This window comes from Brassica oleracea, chromosome C3 (assembly GCF_000695525.1).
Source record: "Brassica oleracea var. oleracea cultivar TO1000 chromosome C3, BOL, whole genome shotgun sequence".
Lineage (NCBI taxonomy): Eukaryota > Viridiplantae > Streptophyta > Magnoliopsida > Brassicales > Brassicaceae > Brassica > Brassica oleracea.
Genome location: NC_027750.1, coordinates 14,491,828 through 14,497,860, shown reverse-complemented (window position 1 = coordinate 14,497,860; position 6,033 = coordinate 14,491,828). Strand labels below are relative to the sequence as shown.

The following is a 6,033-nucleotide window of genomic DNA, read 5'->3' as shown; positions in this document are numbered from 1 at the left end:
TTTAAAAAATTCAAAATATAACATATACGAAAAAATCTAAATTTTACTTTTATAGCTAATTTGATTGTTTAATTTATTTTAATAATATAAAATTAAACAAAAAATGATGGAGGAGATATAAATTGTTATCAAATCTTTATTATTAAAATCATTAAATGTCATATATATATTAGTCATTTATGGTAATTCCGTAGGTTTGATTTAAGGAAAGAAAATAACATATCATATCATTATATCATATAGTTTGACTAATTTATGTATCTAACAACATATAAAAATCGAATGTGGACCTACTTATTTTTCAATTGAATGTAATTGACTGCCTAATTGAGTGCCACCTATGCATTGGAGCCTATTTTAATTAATACAAAATTGAAGTTACATCTTTTGAAATGTTCCTCAATTAATATATAGGGGATAAGACAATAAATAATCTTCCTAAAGTATCCACGACAATTCAACTTTCTAGATCATACTAATACTAACACATAAAAAATGACCCAAACAAACAAAAAGTTTACGCCAAAACAGCAAAAACACCGGAAATATTATAGGATTGAGTTACTTCTTTTGGTTTTAGTTTTTGAAGAAAAAAAATTTCAAAAAATATTTGTACGCAGTTTAGTTCATCTTAATTTCTAGATTATTAATGGATGTGCTACATTTAAGTTATTTTTGTTAGATTACGATTTGGTTTATTCTAGCTTATTCGAAATAAATGATTTGATATGATGTGGTATGAAATATCTCTCTGTGATTGTTTTTCACACTCATTGTTCCGCATGATTACTGGAATTTTGCTCTGTCATCAAACTATACAGAAACAAAGAGACATCAATTATCCCTTATAATAACCATGAGATTAAAAACATCTATATTATTTACCTTTTGAAATTGTTTGGAAACATGAATAACATTATAAAAAAAAAGTATAATGTCATTTTAATAATTTCGTTAATATAATTACATTAATTGTCTTTCTATATTTCACTCAGTTTAACAATTTTATTAATTATATTACATTAACAATACAACACATCATTAATTATCTTACCATAATAATAATAGTACATGTTTTTATTTATTAGTTTTCAACATTAACTTTGTGTCAATTATAAAATAAAAAATGTAAAATAATTGAGTTTTGCATATGGTTAAACGTTCGGTTAAGTTTGTTCTACTTATTTGTTTATTTATTTTAGTTTCAATCAGTAAAAAATTACGCAGCCAAAAGCATAATTCAAATACATGTTTTTGTGAATAAAAGAATGACTTAAATCAAAATAATACAAATGTATTACATTTATTGTAACTTAATTTTTCACTCCGTATAATTATTTTAATATAAAAAGAATTCTTTTAATTTCACTTAATTTAACCAAATCACATTGAAATAATCTTTTTTATTAGTTTATAAAATCAGTTAGACATAAACTTTGGTATCCATTTAGGTACAAATTGTTCCTTTTGGGTATCATTTTTTTTTTACATTAGGCTTCAATTGAATATTATAAATTTATGTGCGGATTTTTGAGTTGGAGCATTTTGGATCATGATGAGTCCGATTTTGATGTATAGGAACTTAAAATTATCTAAATAACAAATGTATCTGAAACGAGTTCAGATATTTGTACCAAAAATAACAATATTACCTTATTTGGTCTAGATCTTTTGAATACAATTAGTTATATTACGACACATCTAAAATATATAATACTAATTATGAAAAAAATATCAATATATAAAAAATGTAAAAACCAATATCCGCGCGGATGCGCCGATTAATCTCTAGTTAACATTAATATATGTACTCACTGTAGGTAGAGGATGATTAGAAGGGAGGTCTGATCATCATTGGTTATAATAAGCAATGTCAGTTTAAGTTGTGAATGTTAAAGATGAGAAGAAAACGATAGATTTCTGGTGCTTTATATTCTTTGTGCTTTATACGACTGAGATAATCAACATTAACAGATTCTTAGAGCTTAATACGCAAGGTATAAACTTTCATGTATATAGTTAAGTTGTTAGATAGCTTTAGAAAATGTGGGTCGACTAAGAAAATATTAAATGGCAAATGTAATTATTCTAGAAATTTATGGGTAGTTGTATTTTGATTAAGAATGATTCTGAAGCTGACACGTAGGCCCAAAAAGGCTCTAAGAAAATAATACCTTAGAAAATCTAAAATATAATTAATATAAAATTGAAGTTATATCTTTTTAATGAATCTCAATTGATATACATGAGATATTTATCTTTGGTTTATATTTGTTTTCCTTTAGAAAAACTATATTTGGCGCTTCACTCATTCGTAGTTGTTGATTTTATACTTACCAATATAACGAAAATATCTCGAGATCAACTTATGATTCTTCTTTGAGAAAATCAGCATCCTTTTTGTGTTCTTCTCCTTTCATAAAATATGAACTCAACGATGTAAAATTCTAGTTGACATTACTTTTATAAGATATATATAGTGGATGAATATATAAAAAAAGGTTATGAGGTTTAAGTCAATTAATTTTCTGAATATATCTTTTATTGAAGTAGTTATTAATATAAATATATTTAAGTTTTTTTCTTCCTATAATTGTTTCTATTTATAAGTTTATATAATATAATCTACAAAATCATTTTTCCTATAATTATAATTACATCAGATTATCTATATTTAAGATTTGTTTGAAATTTTTAATTTTTGGCTTATCTATGATTAGTTTTTCTTTTTATATTTTAATTAAATAAATAAAAATAAACATATTGTCAAGCAGTCAATTCAAGAGAATTAGTTTTGAGTTTCACTTATGAACGATACATAAGGAATAATCACTTAAGTGATGTCCCTTTTAATATAAGTTGATGTGTAATACAATTTCAAATGATTTTCAAATCCCTATAATTATTTATACAATTATAAATAGACTTATAAGCATTTACAAATGATTTTATACTTTTATAATATTTTATAAGTTAGAAATTAATTCCTAAAATTTGATAAATAATTTATTATTTATATAAATTTCTGTAAATGGTTTTTATTCATTATTTTATAGTTTATAATATATAAAAATAATTAATCTAACATTATTACTCTTTCTATAATTTTGACAATTACTACCATAAATCATTATTTAGACTTACCTTTTATTTTAGATCAAATTATAATAAATTAAAATCATAGACCATTCAAATTATAACAATTTTCTTACAATTATAAATAGATTTGTGTCTCTCTATAGCCAATTCTTGGATTATAATTTGACCAAAAATCTCTTCTTTTTTTTTATAAAGACCAAAAATCTCTTATATTTGATATAAAAGGAAGTGTTATATTCTCTTATATATATTTGACCAAGAAAATATTTACTTGTAATGTGCATGTGTCACTATATATATAATCAGAAAAAGTACAGAAAAACACACCAAACAAAACGTTAAAGTGAATATTTTACAACAAAGTTTTAAATTTACTTATAAAATGGTCATCACTATGAAAACTTTAGTTCTGTTTGTTTTCACTACTTTTTTCATCATATCTTTTGTTGATTGTCATACTACAACTATGGCTACTACCCCTGCTAGTACTCCTGGTAACAATTTATTTTTATACTACATTTTTAATTATAGATACAATTTTATTCTTTTTGATTAATATACTTATTGGTTTAATAATTTTTTTCACATAAATAGGTTATGGAATAAATTGGGCGACTGTACTGTGCTTCAAGATCTCAACGCCGTGTGATTTAGCAGGGCGATATGGATGCGCAAAGTTTTGTGACCAGTGGGATTATTTTTTTGACAGGTGTGAACCGGGTAAATGTTGTTGTCACAGATAAGTAGTATGCGTTCAGAATAAAATAATCTTATAAATGTATTGGCATTTGTTTGAAAGTAACATCAACAACTTTCATGCTTTATTATCAATATATGATCAAGAAATGAAATAAATAAAAATTATTAGATTGAAATAGTTTGATTCAATCCATGTAATAATATTAAAAAAAAATTTACGAGAAAAATTAAAATTATATCAGAATACAACTTTTTATTAAAATTTTAAATTATGTAATTAATCAAAAGTCACAAATTACTCTGACTTCCACTTCCAGTCATACAAGTTCACATAACCATGAAATATGTAAGACAATAATAATTTAACATGAAGAGATGAGGATGATTGCTTATAGTCAATAGCAACACAACTTGATGGGGCGAGATCTTTACTGAGCTGAGTGATATGTAAATAAGAATTTCAGTATCTTTGCTCGTGCATCATTGGCAATAAGAAACCTTCTCGAGCCTGAAAATATAACAGATTACTAGATCCATCGTTTCACACAAGTCCATAGAGATCAAGGGGACTCCACAAGGATTCTTGTGATGTTTTGATTCGTTTTTGACTCATCTTAGTATCAGTCTTTAAATTTCTACTCTATATGGTAATGTATCTACTATATTAATTTAGAGTTTTATTTTTTATCTACTGATAAAAAAATGTTATTAAATTTTAAAGGGTCCAATAAAACATATAACCGTAGTTAGAGCATTATAAATACATTTATCATATTTCAGTTACTAAAATGATTTCCTGTTAAATAGGATATTTGTTTATATTTAGAAATTCCAATTGAGTAACAACCGTAATTAATTGAAGTATTGTCTATGCCATGTTATTTGAGTTTTAAATAAAATATCATGGGCTTTCAAATTTTATACGTCTACATAAAACACATAATATATTTTGTTTTATACAATTTAAATAATTATAATAATATATAACTATAGTATGATATAAAATTTAAAAGTAATAAAAATAAAATTTTGAAAAGAGTCAAATCCTGCATTTTCAAAAGGCATGTCAAAATCTAGGATACTATTAAAACATAAGCTCGAAAAATCTACTTAGAGAAAGTGTTTGTTGGACCATTATATTATTCTCTCTGTTCCCGAAATTAAGATTTTCTAAAGTGTTCACACTTATTAAGAATTCAATAAATGTTTATAATTTAATTTTTTTTTTACTTTATTATACACTTTCCAATAACTTTTCACCAATGAAATTTAATCAATTCAAATATTGTCATTTAATGTTTCTTAAAAGTATAAAAAAGTACCTTAAACATATAGAAAATCTATTTTTGTGGAACAAGTAAAAAATCTAAAACATCTTATTTTCGGGAACGGATAGAGTATTTAACTTCCTATTATTGTATATACAATTAACTTAGTTACTATTAAATAAATACTATAACCTAATATATATATATATATATATATATATTTACATTTAAGTAAAAACTATTAAAAGATATTTTTAAATGTAATCTTAGAAAAATATACTTAAGAGTATATATATATATATATGTTGATATTTAAATAATAAAATTTGTAATTAATATTAAATATAACTATATATAAATATTAATTCATTTTTGTTTCTAGAATAAGATATAAAATGTCTATAATATTTATATATATACATAATTCATATTCATAATTAAGCTGGTAGATCAACTAATAAATATAAAATTACTTAATCCATTTGTTAAATATTTTATAAATTTTGAAATTATAAATAATTACATATACAGAATAACATATGATCATGAATTTTTAAAAGGGTTTTTTGCAAAATTGACCTACAACTTAAAGTCAAACACAAAACTAACCTTTTTTTTTTTTGAAAATTGGTTTTGCCCTATTCACCCCACAAGTTCATATAATTTACGAAAATGTCATCAATTTTTTTTTTTTTTTCGAAAATGACATCTTTACTCTCTCACCCTCATCATCTTCAAGTAATTACAAGATTGTCATTGTCATCAATACCACAACCACCATGAACAACCAATTTGAAGCTCTTAATGCTGCCAAAATCGATTTACCCTTCTTCTTTTTCCATTCTTGTGAACTAAACACAACATATCTCTCACTTTCTCTCCACAATGAGCTAAAAAAACCCAAGATTTTGATTCTAAATTTTTTATGGTTCATAGAGTCATAGAAGCTAACGATTCTGGGTGGGTT

The 6,033-nt window shown here is 23.9% G+C and overlaps 1 long non-coding RNA gene across 1 annotated transcript; it reads left to right on the top strand.

Annotated features, from left to right (window-relative positions):
- The first annotated feature begins 3,419 nt into the window (after positions 1 to 3,419).
- On the top strand, positions 3,420 to 3,987 carry LOC106334028. Its single transcript, XR_001268510.1, has 2 exons — positions 3,420 to 3,593; positions 3,694 to 3,987. It is a non-coding gene; the product is annotated as an uncharacterized LOC106334028 (long non-coding RNA).
- Positions 3,988 to 6,033: the final 2,046 nt, after the last annotated feature.